Source organism: Lethenteron reissneri, chromosome 24, assembly GCF_015708825.2.
Source record: "Lethenteron reissneri isolate LAM-NWPU_2019-01 chromosome 24, ASM1570882v1, whole genome shotgun sequence".
NCBI lineage: Eukaryota > Metazoa > Chordata > Hyperoartia > Petromyzontiformes > Petromyzontidae > Lethenteron > Lethenteron reissneri.
In genome coordinates, this window is record NC_083802.1 from 11,122,480 (window position 1) to 11,142,480 (window position 20,001).

Here is a 20,001-nt window from a genome sequence, read left to right on the forward strand (position 1 = left end):
ATGGTCATGTTTATGCGCCGCTTCTCGGTGGCAGCCCCAACAGTCTGGAACGATATCTCTATGCACATTCGCAGCATCACCTCAATCGCTTCCTTCAAGAGAGACTTAAAAACTCGCCTCTACAATCATGCTTTCGAGCGACTCTGAGCTTGGCTCAGCGCCTCTGAGTTGCGGCCACTACGTCTGCAAATTTGCGCGCGTTATGAATTTAACTATTATTATTATAAGGCAAATGCTTGGCATCTGTGCTATTGGGTTTCCAGAGGACTCTTGAAGTACAATCACAGCATTTCCCCTCCCTGTCCCATTTGCTGCTGAGCCAACTGAGAGCATGCAAGGTGAAGGGATGGCAGCACAAATTCATGGTCTTTGGCTCATATGTGTGAACAAGTGTTGGCGCACGAGCACCAATGCGTGCATCACTGGATTTATAAGGTGAAGGGCCTGTGAAATCAGTTGGTGGAGAGCAGGCTCTGGTTGTGTGGAAAAACGAAAGTACAGTGCAGTATCTTCTTGGTTCTTTCGGTAAAGTCACGTAGAAGCGAAATAATAAAATAATAAAATTTAAACATAAAAAATACAATTCTCACGACGTTTCGGCCACAACGCAAGCAGCCGTCCTCAGGTGTAGAACAGATCTGTCGGAAACTACTGCACAAATCTACACCTCAACCTAAAAGTTTGTATATCCCGCCACACACAGCCTACATGTCATGTAATTACATTTTGGTACGCGCGCCTATTAAGAACTTACATGGAAGAACGTCCCAAACAACAGACAGGCGCAGTCTTTCAGCCTTAGTCAACAACGAATATGTGACAAAAATCACAGAGCATTGTTTGTCAACTGTGACAACCACAGCTTAAACTTAGCAGGAGTACACTCAGCTAAACAGGATCCACTTGTCGTCACAATTTTTGGAACAGTTCAAAGTATATATTTGTTTTTCTCTCGTTCAACAATTCGTTGGGAAGAGTTAAAAACAGCTGTGCCCATCACAGTAAAGCGGGAGTCTGAAACACGCTGGAGTGCACGATCAGAAGCTGTTAAAGCTATCTATGAAGGACTGGATGAACTAGTAGGGCTGCTAGACAAATTATCGGAGGACGTAACTATGGCGCCTGAAACCAGAAGTGATGCAGAACAGTTAAAGGTATGCGTATTAAATTTTAACTTCATAGTTTTATTACATTTCTGGAATGTCATTCTTGGAAAAATTGATCGTGTTCAGAAGCGCTTACAGGATCCTACTATGAATTTCAAGTAAGCAGCAACTGATCTTGAATCTTTGGAGCATGAATTTGTCAAGCTTCGTGATGATTTGAGCCAAGTCGCTGTAGAAAACGCCAAAACAAGATGCACAGCCTGCATGGGAGATCGATGTGGACAGAAGAATTAGGCGACGTCGGGAGATGCCAGGAAAACTGGCAAGAGATGCAGGACTTTCAGCAGAAGAAGAAATTGTGTGCGTTATGAAGAGCGTATTTTATCGACTTCAACAGGAGATGTCAATACGGTTTTCTGCTGGACGTCAAAACTCTTCTATCCGACACAGATGTCGATGCAATTCGTCGAAATTGCACAGATTTCGGAAATTTCTATGACACCGATTTCTATGGTCACGAACTTTTCACAGAAATTGGACATTGCAAAATGCTGTTCTACCAGAAACTCCTTTGGATCTTCTTGGTTTTATTATGTTTTATGGAGATGGAGACGACATATTTCTGAATTTGCGAATTTCACTGCAAATTGTATTAACAATAGCAGTTTCAATTGCAAGTTGTGAGCGGTCGTTCAGAAAATTGAAACTTATTTTGTCATCTTTGCGTGCTTCAATGGGACAAGATCGTCTCAGCGATCTTGCTCTTCTTAGCGTTGAAAGACAAACATTGGAAAAAAACAGATTTTTATTACGTGATTGACCAGTTTGCGACAGTGAAATCAAGAAAAATGTATCTTTTGTAGACTATGTCAACCAGTCTACGACAGTGACTGAGTGAGCCATGTAATATAATTTCTATAAATGTGCTTCTTTAAATACAATGTTTCATTAAAATTTTAATTGTTATTCCTTATTCGATGCAAAATATCCTAGCTACGCCTCTGGTCACGAGTAGCCAGCAGTTGCGTAGATTTTATTAAACTACCATCCGGTGCATTATAACTTCCCTTGTCTGCAACAATGTGTCGGGGCGGGGGGGGGGGTCTTCGCAGAACCCATTTGTAATGTAACCAGTAACCACTTCTTCTTCTTTGGCACGGCTGATATCGATGCAGAGCAACAACTACAATTTCACATTCAGGTGGTCAAGCCAGATAACCGCGTCAGGAGCAGCGGAGTCTGTCGCTCTAATGTCTCCTTCGTAGTTGCGGATCGGTGCACTGCGTCTTTATACGTTGCACGGTCTGTTCTGGATGACCGCAGTCGCACACTGGAAAGTTTTGTTATTTTCCAATTGTGCACGAGGTATCTGCATCTGCCATGATTTGTGCAGATACAGTTAAGGGTGGGCCATGAGCTTCGTGGTAGATCAAACCCAGGGATCTTCTGATTGGGACTTTGACAAGGTGTTTGTGAGTTCTTTTGAACTCCATTGAGTTCTCCAAGCTTCATTAGGGTTGAACTCGCATTGTTGAAGGTTAAGCGCATGTGTCCAAAACCTCAAGTGATGACGAGGGCCATAATGCGGTCCTGATGAATTAGAAGACGACCGTTTTCCTTGATTCTCTGGAATTCTCAGAGAAATGCAGCATTGCCGCAGATGGGTGAAGGAGAGATTTGTGACATCACAGGCAGCCAGCTGTGTTGGGGTGGATTTGAGGGTTCCAGTGATACCCTACATTGCAGTGTTCAGTTGAACATCAACAAGTCGAATGTGACTACTTCTGATCCATACTGGTGCACAGTACTCGGCTACAAAGTACACAAGGTCCATCGTTGATGTCCGTAGCACTGGTGCGGATGCTCCCCATGTTGTGTTTATCAGTTTATGAACGAGGTTGAACCATACTCTTTCAAGACGGTCTCTTGTGTTGCGATCGAAACGTCGTGACTTATTCTTTTTTCCACCTACACGACTTTACCGAAAGAACCAAAGAGTATGGATTCCTGCAGTCACGAAAGCTTCAAATCAAGATTGAGGTTGAAACATATTTTGGTCTTGGTGGCTACATTGTTCAGGTCGTTGTGGAAGTTTAGTCTACAGTCCAGCGTCACTTGGAGAGAGGTTGGAGTGGGGTTGTCTCGCACAGTGTTGCCGCAGAAGGTCACTTTCAGAGTGTGCTTGGTGCTCCTGTTATCAAGATGAAAACCAGTGACTGTTGTTTTGTTGGGATTTGGCTTGAGCCTTCATTGAAGTATTCCCCCACGGTGGTTAGGTCTTTGTTCAGAGTGGATTTGATGTCGTTGACAGTGGCTGTTTGCGTTGCCAGGGCAAGGTCATCCACAATTTTAAATTTGTGTGACCCAAGTGGGCAGCATGTTGCTCGTGTAGATACTGAGGGGCGTACTGAACCTTGTGGCAATCCATTGTTGAGGAACTGGGGTGAGCTGGCTTTGTCTTCCATATAGACACGCAGTCGCCTAATGCTCACCATCGTCTATTTAAGGCAGGGGCGGTTTCTTCATTAGGGCGATTGGGCGATGCACCACCAATGTCATTGAACCACAGAGTCACGCGAGCCGTCACTGTGCTTCTGGATATGGTCCAATCAGCGTCACGTCACGTTCTGTGGAGTACCGCCTCTTTTTGGGCGATTTCACTCCAGCTGAGAATCGCCCCGAGTGGCCCCATAGACTTACATTCAAAGATGTTTTTTTTCGAACGGCGGGCGCTCCAATGCATTCTCTATGGCTTCCGGGAGGGCTCGTCCTAACGTGCTTACGTCATCATACGTGCTTACGTCATCATACGTAAGCACGTTTCATCCAACAATATAATTTATCGTTACCTAGTGGAATCTTTAATAAAATAAACTTGAGTGGTTTGTTTTAATAGTGAGTATAGAAACAAACAAGATGTATTGTAAGAGTCACTTTATTTTTCATTAATATTAAAGAAGTTAAGTTGCCTTTACATGCTTAAGCTGTTAATTTATCCATTGCATGGGTGGACCTTATCCTTATCAATCATCCAGACATTTGCCCCCCCTGAGAGATTTTGCAGGAGCCGCCACTGATATAAGGCATATTGTTTGAGGCAGGGAATGGCAATTGCCATGCTTCAACATCCAGCTCTTTATCCAGACTGTGCCATAGGCCGATGACAAGTCCACGAAGGCTGCACCAGTCTTGGATTTCTTTTGGAATCCGGCCTCGATGATATTGGGCCTATATCACAAGGGCCAACACTTGGTCACAACAGCTACGTCCAGGCCGGAATCTCGCTTGTTCTTTAAGGAATACTGACTCTATGGGGGAGGAGGGGGTGGCTGATTCTCCCCAAGATGATGCATTGTGGGAGTTTATAGGTCATGCACTGGAGTGATATCAGCCTATAGCTTCTTGGGTCGTCAGTTGACTTGCCCAGTTTGGGTATTGCAATGACCATTGCCTCCCACCATGTTTTTGGAATGTTTCTGGTTTTCATAATTTTGGTGTGCAGTTTTGCCAGCCATTTAGCCCTCCAAGGCCTAAGTGATGAAGGGATTCTGGGGGGACACCATCTCTGCTGGCAACTTTGCCTTTCTTCATTGTGTTCTCCACTAGTTTGGAGGATCTAGAGCTGGGCAGGATGCTAGTGGTCCAGTATTCCGTTGGATTAGCAGAATCCAGACGTCATAGTAGGGTCCAGGCATGGCAGCTAGAGTGTGAAGTCCAGGCCTTCAACACACTCAACCCACCACTGACATCTGACTGAGTCGAAAGACTCTAGCAGGTAATTTGTCACCTGTGGGCTGCCTGACTGGTTGTGATGTCGGAGCAGGTCCTGGGTCTGTTTTGTCCAGTAGGGAATGTATTATTTCTGGAATTCTCGGGGGATGCTTCTCATGGCGGCCTTCAGTAAGGAGGCCAACACAATGGTGATAGCATTCCAGTGTCATGGGAATTCGACTCTTTCTACAGCCTCCTTATAGTGGTTCTAGTGAGCTTTGACCAGGTTCCACATTGGCAATCGTTTTGACAGAATCACGGGGATTTTGATGATGATGCAGGTGATATTGGGCCTATGTTGACTTTTGTGGAAGCTTACGAGTATTTTGCGGGATGTGTGAAGTGTGTTCTCACTTTTATCTTTGTGAACGATGGTGAGGTCCGGGTTGTAGTTGTGTTGCCAACGAGCAGAGTGGAAATGTGCTTGCTGCTTCGGATGGAAAAACGTGCAGATATTTGGCGGGCATCCATTCAGTGAGGTCTTCGCCGTGGGCCTTATTTACTGCATATCCCCACATAGTATGGTGGAATGTTAAAATCACCAACATCTAGGGATGGGATTGGTGAACTTGAAGGCATTGTTTTTTGGCTCTTTTGCGTTAAGGGTTTTGTACACGTTGGTGATGTGAAGTTCCCATATCCTGATGCTGGTGGTGCAGGTGGCTTCTTTTTCAGTTGGTGGGAAGGCGTATAACTCTGTGAATGTTTCTTCATGCATGTGGCCAAGCCATATTTCGGATGGCAGTGGCTTGCCGGGAGGTTGTATGCATGGATATGATGGCAACTGGCATGTAGGACATCCAACAAAACGTGGGTAGTAGTTAGTGACGTCACATCACGCTCGCCTCCGGTACGGTGACGGGATGTCCCCCTGTGGTGTTTAAGGGGGGACCCGTGACGTAAACGGGGTCATCGTGGCAGTCCGGGAAAGGCGAAGTGGGAGAGTTGGGATCCAGTGTAGGGCAAATCTAACACGAGACTAAGAAGGGCTCGTTTCCCGACTGACTAAAGTTGGATGACCCCTCGGCCAGTGCAGTGGAAGGAGCCCAGATAGGACGGGGGGTGTTAGGAATTCCCAGTACCCTTCCCTGGGGGGAGAATAGAATAGCCAGAAGTGTAGGCGGGAGCGGTAACAGATTAGGCGTAAGCCTCCAAATAAACCTTGGCGTCAGCCCTTCTGAGGATCTGCCTCTGCGTCATAATTTGCACCACAACACATACATACATATTTATACTTCTGAAGCACATACATTAGTTTCCTCCATGTTTCAAACTAGTTTATTTATTATTTTTGTCTGGGAAACTATGTCTAGCTTTCATTTTCTATTGTTCACACATATGACCTTTTCATATATTCACATATTTGTGGGTAACTTCAGATGAATGCCAAATTATTTCAAGCAAGGTAAGTGTTTTACAGGTTCATGGTGATCCCACAAGCTTTTGCGGAACCATAGAGATCAATTGCAGCTGCTGTTGTTTCTTTTTTAATATGGAGAAATATTGATACTGGGTTTAGTTTATTTTGACGGAAGGCCTCCACCTCCAACGGTAATCCCATATAATGATGTGAACAGTTGTGTAAGGTTAGTTAAACAATTTTATACATGTGCGCGCTGTTTTTATTTTAAAAGGCGTATTATACTGTACACCCTTCGGCCCCGAATACATTATTGTACTACACATTATACTACACACAGACTTAATTTTTGCTTTTGCTAAACATTTTTTCTGCACAGAAGAAGTCAGCTTCTAATATTCACATTGAGTAAACTACAAATTCATGAACGTTTATACTCCTACACAAACAGATTAGACTTTTTTAAAATGGAAAACAGGAATGTATGAGAATGCTTGGCGTTAATACATGTCTTACATTACATATCTGTGATAATATTATCCAAGTGAGGTATAGGGATCCGTGAAAACTTTTCGTTACGACCTTATTCCTCTTATGATCCACATTTTTTTCCCTTGTGGATAAGCGGAGTAAAGAATTGAATAACCTTGCGGATCACAGCATCCACAATGTTGGTCCCGCACATCACCACATTTAAGATGAATTCTGTACAACAAATCCTGGAGTAACAATAATAAGTCAATATGCCTATTAACATGTCACTATACATACTGCACTGTATTTGATTTCCATCATACAGCAGCTGACTTTTCTAAATATTTTGATGGGGTTCCAGCTAATTTTTACATAAACAGCACATTCTCTTTGGTTCTTTTGGTAAAGTCACGTAGTTGTGACTTATTTTATTTTATATTTTATTTTATTTCTAACTACGTTACTTTACCGAAAGAACCAAAGAGTATGGATTCCTGCAGTCACGAAAGCTTCAAATCAAGATTAAACAGCACATTGCTTTCCCAAACACACACACACACCAATAACACTGCCCTCAAAAGAAAAGTAAATAAAGCAGTGGGGCCATTACAGCGCTCTCAACTCTGAGCCACCTCGCCACCTCTAGTCTTTCCCACCTAAAGGGAGCCATAAGGTAACTATTTGTATAAAGGAGTTGGGTGTTATAGGACAGTTTAGGCAAATTAGCAAGATTCATACCATCAAACAGAACAAAGTTGTATTGAGGAAGTGCTTATTTGCATAACTGTGAATTGCAGTAGCGTGCGGTGAGGTCAATGGCTGGGGAGGCACTGGCTAGTGTCAGAGCCAGATTCACACACTGAGGGGGGTGTGTTAGACACGTCCCCCTCAGTGAGGCAGATGTGATAGCTGCCTCCCCTGGTGCTTTTTCATTGCAGTTTCATGACGAGATCAGCGAGCCTAAATATCTTTATACACATACGTGAAATAATTTACCTGGAGTATGGAAGGCGAGGACATGAAATGAAGGGGTCTACAAACATTACATTGGTGACACACAGAGAGATAGTAACAGGAACGCGCTTATTGCCCTCGCTCCATCCAGTTACTGAGGGGTTGCGCAATCAGAGGGGAGGCTGAGCTCGTCGCTGCCTCACCTCTCGTCTCTTCTTGTATTTGCAGCGGAGCTCCGCAAATTTGGCGATTTTGACTATAAAAATGATTGGAATTTATAACACAGATCAGTGCGAAAATCTTAATATTTATTTTATTTGATCATTCTTTTCTTTTACTTTTCGTAACAGCTATTTTCATTGGAGCATGGCAGGTGAGGCTCTGCCTCCCCTGCCTCCCCTGACCACATGTCCCTGGTGAATTGAGTCTTGGTGATAAAACTGCAAGTGACCTGGCCAAGTGGGAGGCAAGAAGACTGGTGATCAAATATTTGTTTCCGTGCTGACGGTGATAATTATGTCATTTCATAAGGAATACCTGAAAAGTTTATTAACATTTCCACTAAATGTCACTACACTTTTTTATGAGGCGGCATTGATGTAAGTAGCAAAATTTGAGAACAGTTTTTTTTACTTCAGTCTCAGATCAAAGGTAGCCATTGATGCCTGCAATGTATAGTGACAGCAATGATCTGTATCAACATTATTTGTACTTTGTAAAAAAAAATCAGTGAAGCAATGATGAAATTGTAAGATCACAAAGTGTTATTATAATTTTACATATTATTTTATAGTATTCTGTATATGTTATATTCTTGGTTCTTTCGGTAACATCACGTAGAAGGGAAACAATAAAATAAAATAAAACAAATGTTAAACAATTAAATTCTCACAACGTTTCGACTGCAACACAAGCAATCATCATCAGGTGTGAAATCCACAAATGTTCTTGCTGTGACCATACAGCATAGACAATGGGAGTGAAGAAAGCGATGAGTTACGGCATAAAAACACATAAGTCACTGGGCCTTTATGTAAGTCGTTGATATTTGGGAGATTATCAACTCACTACACTTCAGAAACCTATTCTTTGGGTCTTTCGGTAAAAAAATATAAAAAAATATAATAAAAATATCACGACGTTTCGATCAAAACACGAGCAATCGTCATCAGGTGAAAAAAATATATAGCGGGAGAGCGGCTGAGGCAGGAAAACATAGAAACCTGTTTAATCCCAGGGGGCTGAAACGAGGATTCGAACCCAGGTCAGTGCCTCTGATCTGACTTCATCATTATGAACCACCTGAGCCAACCGGCCACCTCAGGCTCCATGTAAATGAAATAAAACATTGGTTTGGATATCTGACTTGTTGAAGTGTAAAAGGTATATGCTGGTAGGGGCATGGGGACAGTTGATAAGAGCTGGTACTGGGTACATAACAAGCGAACGAATGAGAAACCACTGACCGACAATGTGCGAGAAGTGAAATAAGATTGTGGGTTACTGTTGTTCAGACGGTCTTGAAGTTGAAGGCAATAAATGTTGCAAAAGCCGTCATCGAGATTTGTTACACTTGGGAAAGATCGGTGGGTCCTGACTGCCTATGACAGTAATGGATACTCAGATTGCACCAAACAGATAAGGGTAAGAAAATGTTGCAATGTTTGTCAAGTGGAAACATATACAATCACGTAGCCACCGGCATAGATCTGCAATAGGTCATCAGTAGTGGTGGGAATGCCCCGTCACAATATACTTTGTTACGTATGGATGTGGTAACACTGCGATCAAATGCATGCCATAGTCAAACAGTATTTTTTAATCGGTGTTCTCGTTTTTTTGTAAGTGTACAGGGTCAAAAGCGGTGAAGTTTGATGCGTTGCATCGTATTTACGCAGTGCTGCGTGAGCTTTACATGCAGTTATGTGCAGTAAATTAAACACCTCAACTTACAATACTACATTTAATAGTTTAGTGCAGGGGTCGGCAACCAAAATAACAAGAAGAGCCATTTCTTTCCAATTCGGTACAAAATTCAGTATTTCAAGAGCCGCAATGCATCTGAGTACATACTGTACATATGTGGTGCCACAACGACGGGGCCGCTCTGCCGAACCAGGGAGCCGCCCGGCTTCCCCCACCGCACTGCCCCCCATCACCCGCCCCACATAAGCACACACCCGCACGCATTCCCCCCCCCCATAGAGCTGGAAGGGAAGGTCACCTGATCGACCGGTTTTTATCCGAGAGACCCTTATCGGGATTAATTCTCACGGTTTCCGGCGATCAGGGAATTGGATGACCTCCCCGTGCTACGTGGCACCGCGGCGCTGCGGCCGGCCTTAATATGGTAGGTCGTGGCGTGGGGCATTCGGCCACCGCGGTTGAGGCGCATTTCCCCCCACACACACTCCCACGGGTCGACGGGGCGAGCAGGGGAGGCACGGGACAGCATGAATAGCGGGGTCACAGGGGCTGTTGCGCATAGTCATGGAGGGTTGGGATAATTGCGCTTGAGCGCGCAGGCCCCATTGTTAGGGAGGGTAAGGGATTAAGTAGGATTTACGCCTTGCACGCGGCACACTGATTAGCATATCAACAGCACCCAGAACCGCCGTGCGCGTGCCAGAGGATCGCGAGCCCATTGTTTAGCGCAGCATCCCCTTGAAGGTAGGGAGGATAAATAGAGGGGCGCAGAGGGAAAATAGCTCCCTTCTCTCCAGGCCAGCGGACCAGCAGGACTTCCAGCCAGCGACCCGGACGTCCGTGCGACGCATCGAGGTACGCTGTTAGCGCAGAGAGCAGCGAACCTCCGCGGGCACCAAGCAGTGAGTGGGGAGGTGAAGTAGGGTATCGTAAGCCGATAAATAGGGAATAGGTACAGGTTTAGTGGAATAGGCCAGCCTCGTCGACTCACTGATTCCACATCAATTCGCAGGTAGCATATAATAAATCATTAATAGCGAAGCGTGGTCTCGCGTGATCTTGTCGTGCGGTGTGAGCGTGTGGGTGCGCTGTGTGCACAGTGGTTCGCCACGTGAGTGAGCGCTGCGCGGAGCTGAGCGCGCGGGTTGCGCGTGGGTACGCAGTGATTCTGTGGTGCTGCGGCTCGCCTCGGGGGAGCGCTGCGCAGAGCGGTGAGAGAGTGGGTGTCGCGTGTGTTCGCTCCGTGTGTGATACAGGCGCGCGAGTATAACGTGAGTTGAGTTGGAGTGCGCGGAGCGGCGTGTGTGTGGGCGTGCGTGCGTTCGCCCCGCGTGGGTTGCAGGCGCGCGATTAGGAAAGGGAAGTATCATAGTAGAGAGGGGCAGAATACTAATCGGTAATTAACCATGCCCATTACGCGGACCCGCGGTGGAGGGGAATCCGCGGGCGACGGCTCCCACACCATAGGTGAGGAACTTAGCAGCGGTTCGCTTAGCAGCGGGGGGGCGATTGATGATGCTAGCCCGGCCGTTAGCGTTATCGAGGGAGGGATCTCGGGGGCTAGCGACCCCCACAAATTGGTGTCGGAAGCGGTACGGACCCCCGCGTTACCTCACGCTAAAATAAGACTAATATTTACCGGCCGGGGGGCCCCTTCGTGGAAGGCATTCGCCCGCAATCTCTTAGGGGCCAAGGAAATTAATGGATGGACGGACGCGCAGGCAGTACGTCAACTTAATATGAATCTTGATGGGCGGGCAGCCGATTTTGTAGAAGCGTTACCCGCGAGCGCACAGACACAGCTAGAGGAGCTGATGCGCCGACTCGATCAGCGTTTTGGCACGCGTGACGAGGAGGAAGCAAAATCGGCCTTAGAGGCGCGCCGGCGCCAACCTGGCGAAGATCTACGTGATTACGCCGAGGATGTGCGCGAGTTAACAAAGATCGCACGCCCGGGGTACGCAACTGATGTTATTGAGGAACTGGCCGCCGAGAAAATCCAGCGGTACTTGTCTCGCACGGCGTGGTGGCAGCCAGACATGAGCTGCCCACGTCTTCCCTTTAACACCCTTGTCGAGCGCGCACGTAAGTGTGAAAGAATTCACAGCGAACGCGCGCAGCTCCGGGGGCTGGGACGAGAGCGCGCCATTGCGAGCCTGCTCTCGGAAGACGAGGAGGAGGAACAGGAGCTCGCGAGGACGGTAAGGGGCCGGGAAAGAGAGCCTCCAGTGTCCCGCGAGACAACCCCGGGATGGGTTGCCGGTATACAAATGGGTATAAAGGATGTCTCCGGCCAGGTAACCCAGGTACGCGAGGAAACGAATAAAAATATGACCCAACTGCAATCCTCCGTTGAGACCATCCGATCCGAAATGGGGGACCTACGCGCCACGGTGGGAGGGTTATCTGGGAGGGTAGCCCGACTAGAGGCGGAGGGTGGACAGCGGCGTAATGGGGGGGGAGGGAGCGGACAGGGGACCCGCTACGGAACCGCCCCCCCTCCCCGGGCATGTTATATGTGCGATCGCCGAGGGCATCTAGTGAGGGATTGTCCGGAAATCACCCGAGCTAGACAGACACGGGGGTTAAACTCCAACGCCCCCTAGAGAGCGGACCAACTAGGGGTGCAATCGACGCGGTCCCGATACAGATAGACGATAATGAGAATAATGGCGAGCGAGTGATCTCCACACAGGTTCCAGCAACAACGCCCGCAGAAACGGTGACTCCCGGCGACTGGCTACGGGAGCTGGTGGCGGGGATCACGGGGGCCACGTCGCTGGTGGAAGGGGAGGTAAACGGAGTGCGTACCCGAATCCTGCTGGACACGGGGGCGGTGGCCTCGCTCGTGAGCGCAGCGCACTGCAGCGCGATCGGGGTCGACGTGCGTCACCTGCAGGCCCCGGACCGCGCGCTGCACACTGCGAGCGGAGCCGGAATGGGGCTGCTGGGGAAAGCCACCCTAGAGGTCCGCATAGGCAGCCAGGTGTGCACGCAGGAGTTCTACGTGTCGAGTGCGTTGTGTCACGAGTGTATCGCAGGCACCGACCTCCTAGAACGGTTGGGACTCAACGTGCAACCCCGCCAGCGATGCGCCACCATGGAGAGCAACGGCGAGCGGATACCGTTCCTGGGACGAGAACCAACGCGCCGCCGCTTTGCACCTGTGGCCGCTATCCTGGCGACGGCAGTCACCATCGGCCCGCTCACCGAGATGCTGGTGCCGGTGGCAACATCCCCCACCGACCCCGCGCTCCGACCATCAGGGGAGGTAATGCTAACTCCTCACCCGGAGTTGGCAAAACGGTATGGGGTTGTGGGATCCGCCACGTTGGTAAACGCAGATGGGGACCGATTGTTTATGCGGATGTTTAACCCCCACAATACCCCCGCGATACTGCGACGGCGCACCCCGATAGCCACAGTACACCCCCTGCACGCACGCCACTCTAACGACTCGGTGTTCGCACTCTGGGCTGAGGACCCCGGTCGTCCTGAGGGTGAGCAGGACCTGGCCTGGCGAGTCGGCCCGACTCCCCGAGCCGAGGTCGTTCCCCTGCTCGACGCGTTACATGTACCATGGGCGGACTTACCTAAGGGAGAGGCCGATCGGCTGCGCGAGTTACTGCGGGAGTATGCCGACGTGTTCAGCGAACACGACTCGGACGTGGGTCGGACCGACCTTGTTAAGCATCAAATTGACACCGGTGCAGCCCGACCCATCAAACTCCCTGCGTACCGAGTGGGCGCACCCGAACGCGCCCAAATCAAAGAGGCAGTTGGGGACATGCTTCGCGATAACATAATTCAGCCCTCGGCGAGCCCCTGGTCAGCCCCGGTGGTACTAGTAACGAAAAAGGATGGGTCAACCCGGTTCTGCGTCGATTACCGTAAACTAAACGCAGTCACGCTCGGCGATGCCTTCCCCATACCTCGCATCGACGACACCTTCGACAGTCTCGCAGGAGCGCGGTATTTTTCCACCCTCGATCTGGCATCCGGTTACTGGCAGGTGGAGATGACGGAGGAGGATCGGCCAAAAACAGCATTCACCACCCCGATGGGCCTGTTTGAGTTTCGAGTGTTGCCGTTCGGACTCACCAATGCGCCCGCGACGTTCCAGCGGCTGATGGAGTTGGTGATGCGGGGCTTGCAATGGGAACAGTGCCTGATTTACTTGGACGATGTGATAGTGTTCAGTAGATCTTTGTCTGAGCATTGGTCCAGGCTTCGAGAGGTGTTCCAGCGACTGCGAGCGGCTCATCTCAAGCTCAAGCCACGTAAGTGTTACATCGCACAACGCGAGGTGGGGTACCTCGGGCATCGCGTCAGCGAGGCAGGCGTGCACACCGATCCGGAGAAGGTGCGCGCCGTAGTGGAGTGGCCACGGCCAAGGAATCTGACGGAGATCAGATCATTTTTGGGGCTTGCCACCTATTATCGTCGATTTGTAAAGGGATTCAGCGAGATTGCACGCCCCCTCACCCAACTCACTTCCCCTAAGCACCCCTATCAGTGGACGGGGGCCTGCCAGACGGCCTTCACCACTCTCAAAGACCACCTCACCCACGCCCCCACCCTTGCTTTCCCCGATTTTACCACCGATTTTATTTTGGACACCGACGCCTGCAGCAGCGGGCTGGGCGCGGTGTTGTCACAGGTACAGGATGGGACGGAACGAGTCATCGCGTACGCCAGCCGGACCTTGAGTGGGGCCGAGCTGAACTATTGCGTGACCCGCCAAGAGTTGTACGCCGTGATTTTCGCATGTAAGCAGTTCCGGCCGTATTTGTACGGCAGGAGATGTCGCGTACGCACTGACCATTATGCTCTGCAGTTTCTTCTTACATTCAAGGAGCCGCGGGGGCAGATGGCCCGGTGGTTGGCGCAGTTGCAGGAGTACAACCTGCAAATCGAGTATCGGGCTGGCCGGACGCATGCAAACGCGGACGCCTTGTCGAGGCGACCCACGGTGTACGCCGAGACGAGGGCGGAGGAGGCCTGCCCGTGTTTCACGGGGGGACGCTGCCGGCAGGCAACGGACCCCCGAGAGGCCGCGGCCACTGACCCCCCCCCAGCGAGGGAGAGTGCAGTGTGCGCCACAGAAACCCTCACAGGTGGCACTGAGGATCCCGTCGACCGCCCGGCAAGCGCGGGACCCGCGGCTCGGGACCCGATCGGACGGATCCAGGAGGACGTCGGCTGCGCCTTCCCGGGCCTAAACGACGAGCAGCTGAGACAGACCCAGCAGCGAGATCCGGATCTGGCGGCAGTGGAGGCGGCACTGCGGGAGGAAAAGAGCGCCCTACCAGGACCCTGGAGCGGTTTGTATGCCCGGTTGTGTGTGCGGAACGGAGTGGTACGGGAGTTAACCGAGGCCGGCCAGCCGGGGTGCATCTGTGTTCCTGCCCAGGTGCGACCCCAGCTGCTACGGCTGGTGCATGACCACCCACTCGGGGGCCACGATGGGGAACGACGCACTCGAGAGACCCTGCGTCGCCAGTATCTCTGGCCCAAATTGGCACAAGATGTGGCCGCCTGGGTGCAGGGCTGCCGGGCCTGTCAGCAGTGTGGGCAAAAGCCGGCGAGGTACCAGGTACCCCTGAGGCCGTTCCGAGTCAGTCGGACGAATCAGTTGGTCGGAATCGACCTGCAGGGGCCCTTTCCACGATCCCACCGGGGCAACCGATATATTCTCGTAGCGGTGGAATACTTCACCCGCTACCCCGTGGCGGTGGCTATCCCGGATAAAACAGCCCTTGTAGTGGCCCGGGCCTTCGTGGAAAACTACGTACTTAAGTGCGGGATCCCCGAACGAGTCATTACCGACCAGGGTAGTGAATTCGAGGCCGAACTATTTCAGGCGCTGTGCCGAGAGTTCGGGATCCAGAAGGACCGAACCACGGCGTATCACCCCCAGGCGAACGGGATGGTAGAGAGGATGAACCAGACTCTGGCCGGGAAGCTTAAACGCATGGCGGCCGCGAATCAACAGGACTGGGACGAACACCTTCCCTATGCCCTGTTCGCCTACACCACCGCCGTTCACACCTCTACAGGACAGACCCCGTTCCTAATGATGTTTGGTCGCGAGTCTCGCCTGCCCGCAGATCTGCTGTTCGGTGTTCCTCCGCCGCAACGGGAGGAAGGGAGCCACCCCGTGGAGCACTTGCTGGAGACCCTGCGAGGGGCCAGGGGCCGAGCCGGCCCGCACGGAGAGGCCGCGCACCAGCGGCAAGAGCAGGGCGCCCGACCCCGTATGGAGCCCCCCTTCTACACTGCGGGCTCCGAGGTGTGGCTGTACACTCCCCGCGTCGGTGCCGGACAGGTGGGGAAGCTGACCACCTACTGGCGAGGACCCTGGATTGTGAGACGGCAGATCTCACCATGGACGGTGCTGATTCAGGGAGGAGAGAGGGGCCGGGAGATGGTGGTCAACATCCGCCGACTGAAGCCGTGGCGAGCAGCCCCCGAAGGGGGGAGCCCCGCCGTCCAAGTACCCCGAAACCCCGGGGTCCCCCCACCCCCCGTGCCCGGGGGCCTCGCGCAGTACATGGGCCCCACGGAGCCCCGGGCTCCGAGGGGCCCCGGGCGGGGCCGGGGGCGACGAGGACGGCGACCCTTAAACCCCACCGCCTCTGAGTTTGTTCCCCAGCCCGCAGGTGCCAGAGGCCGAGGGGAGCCGTTGGAATGGAGGAGGAGACCACCGCCGGAGCCCCAGGAGACGGAGCCGCCACCCCCGAGGCCAGCCACAAGGGCCGGGCGAATCCCGCGGACCCCGCGGCGATACCTCGTGGGGGCAACCCAGGCGAGGTGCTCCAGTCAACCCGGGACGGGGACTGGCACCCCGGGGGGCTATGTGGTGCCACAACGACGGGGCCGCTCTGCCGAACCAGGGAGCCGCCCGGCTTCCCCCACCGCACTGCCCCCCATCACCCGCCCCACATAAGCACACACCCGCACGCATTCCCCCCCCCCATAGAGCTGGAAGGGAAGGTCACCTGATCGACCGGTTTTTATCCGAGAGACCCTTATCGGGATTAATTCTCACGGTTTCCGGCGATCAGGGAATTGGATGACCTCCCCGTGCTACGTGGCACCGCGGCGCTGCGGCCGGCCTTAATATGGTAGGTCGTGGCGTGGGGCATTCGGCCACCGCGGTTGAGGCGCATTTCCCCCCACACACACTCCCACGGGTCGACGGGGCGAGCAGGGGAGGCACGGGACAGCATGAATAGCGGGGTCACAGGGGCTGTTGCGCATAGTCATGGAGGGTTGGGATAATTGCGCTTGAGCGCGCAGGCCCCATTGTTAGGGAGGGTAAGGGATTAAGTAGGATTTACGCCTTGCACGCGGCACACTGATTAGCATATCAACAGCACCCAGAACCGCCGTGCGCGTGCCAGAGGATCGCGAGCCCATTGTTTAGCGCAGCATCCCCTTGAAGGTAGGGAGGATAAATAGAGGGGCGCAGAGGGAAAATAGCTCCCTTCTCTCCAGGCCAGCGGACCAGCAGGACTTCCAGCCAGCGACCCGGACGTCCGTGCGACGCATCGAGGTACGCTGTTAGCGCAGAGAGCAGCGAACCTCCGCGGGCACCAAGCAGTGAGTGGGGAGGTGAAGTAGGGTATCGTAAGCCGATAAATAGGGAATAGGTACAGGTTTAGTGGAATAGGCCAGCCTCGTCGACTCACTGATTCCACATCAATTCGCAGGTAGCATATAATAAATCATTAATAGCGAAGCGTGGTCTCGCGTGATCTTGTCGTGCGGTGTGAGCGTGTGGGTGCGCTGTGTGCACAGTGGTTCGCCACGTGAGTGAGCGCTGCGCGGAGCTGAGCGCGCGGGTTGCGCGTGGGTACGCAGTGATTCTGTGGTGCTGCGGCTCGCCTCGGGGGAGCGCTGCGCAGAGCGGTGAGAGAGTGGGTGTCGCGTGTGTTCGCTCCGTGTGTGATACAGGCGCGCGAGTATAACGTGAGTTGAGTTGGAGTGCGCGGAGCGGCGTGTGTGTGGGCGTGCGTGCGTTCGCCCCGCGTGGGTTGCAGGCGCGCGATTAGGAAAGGGAAGTATCATAGTAGAGAGGGGCAGAATACTAATCGGTAATTAACCATGCCCATTACGCGGACCCGCGGTGGAGGGGAATCCGCGGGCGACGGCTCCCACACCATAGGTGAGGAACTTAGCAGCGGTTCGCTTAGCAGCGGGGGGGCGATTGATGATGCTAGCCCGGCCGTTAGCGTTATCGAGGGAGGGATCTCGGGGGCTAGCGACCCCCTCACATATCGTCAAGAAGCAGCCCGTAAAGAGCCGCATGCGGCTCCGGAGCCGTAGGTTGCCGACCCCTGGTTTAGTGTAACAATACTATGTTCATCTCATATAGTGCCATTCGTGCTAATAACATCCCATAACGCTGTATATTGACTATAAATATGAGGATAAAATTCCACTTACAGCTACTACCCAGCAAATGAAAACCCTACCAACAAGCAGAACAATGAATAAACAAAACAAGAAGAAATGGCACCAAAACAAAAGGCACAACAACAAAAGAGTTGTGACAGCAGATAAATTGGTTCATTGGTGCATGCAATACATTTAATCAAACTGTTTACTCTGCACTTGACAAAAATGTTATTTATACCATATACACACACATTGGATATGTATTGTATGCAGTATATTTACAATTGTTTCATTTTTGTTTGAAGTCGTCATGCAATGATGATATTTTTTAAATGACAGAAAACTATGGCATCAGTTTTAAAGTCATGTTTTTTTTATTTAATGACCAGCAAACACTGGGAAGACTTTTTGTAACTCAAATGAGACGTAAAAAAAAGTTCAACGTGAAAGAACTGAGCTTTATTATGAAAATTAAAACAATGTAATATAAACATTGTTTTAATTTTCAAGTGATTCTTGTTTTACTAATTACGGTATATGAAACAGATGTACACTGTAACAGATATATTACATTGATGTGACTGCCAAGATTAGCACGATGTTGTCACAATGTCACGTGTATAATTGCAATGACTTCCCATGTTCAGGCCTCGATCATATGCTTTGACTTGTATGGTAAACCATGCGCCAACTCCACTCCTGGTGCTGCTATAAAAGTGTTCCACTGTTTCATTGTACTTCATATTTCATAAGAATGACGGAATTTAAGCAATACTCCATTATCAAGGCCACCCAGATATTTCTTGAGGCCCGGGTTTGGAGGCCCAGGGCAGAATCCCTGTCGCGGGGCTTCTTGTGTGTGAAGCAGCGGTAGTGTAACGGTTCGAGTGCTGTGCGACCCGAGGTCGATTTCCGCTCACGGCCAACACAGGTGACGATTATCTTAGCCAGTAATGGGCCTCCCCTAGATCGATTCAGCCTCAAATGAGTATCTTGTGCGGTGTGTCGTCATCGCCACTAGGGAGACAAAGGCGGCCGGGCGTGGCGCTAGCCACCCACACCCCTTGTATGCCGTTCCGCCCCAACAGTCTGCTAAGGCTATTAGGGGGATCTTTGTCTTTGTGTGAGGCCCAGGGATAATTGCCTCTTTTGCCCTGCTTTTCTGAGCATCCCTGTCCATTACAATACCAGTGGGAAAGAAATGTTGTTTGTAACCTTGAAAGAAAATCTCTTTTAGTTCTGTTTTTACTTGGAAGGTAATGAGGCATTCTACTGGCTTATATTATTGAGCACCGAACTGTAAAATCCATTACACTCTCGTAGTTTCAACAAACGACATTTCCATTCGTCAGAAATACCATACCATTCAAGTCATGCAAATTTTTGGTTTCCACTTAAAATAGGCAATGCGTTTACAAGGCGTTTCTGTACGTTAAATATAGACACATTTGCGTGTCTGCACGCAGGCAGCTGTCAAGAAACACCAACATTGCAGGTGACTAAGTTTGCTGCAGGAAGAAACGTAAATGCAGAATTGTACCGTGCAGGCATCCCGCACATTGTCGTGAATCGGTCGTTGGCGACGATAAAAGTGGCACGAATATAAAACATATTTCGCATGTTTCTCTTATAACAAAGCATGACGATGCACGACGAGATAGTATGCTCAATGTGCAGGAGTTATCATTTATCTCTTCTGAAAGCTATGCAAGACTGCAGGAGTCAGGTACTAGCAAGTACTTTAGATGAGCAGCAAGAGGCACCTTCATAGTAAAACGTGCAAGCCATTTACTCCCGAGCAATTAGCTGAACATGAATGTCTTATGTTTTATTGTTACAGATAAAAGTCATCCTATCTTGACGTGAAATTGTACACGTTAAAAGTCAACTGGCTGAGAAATGTGGAAGTTTTATGATGGTTTCATGGAAGTACATGTGTGAATTGCCCCTTTAAGAGGAGCGTAAGATTGTTTTGATGCAGCAGTAACAGCAGCATCGGTAGAATGA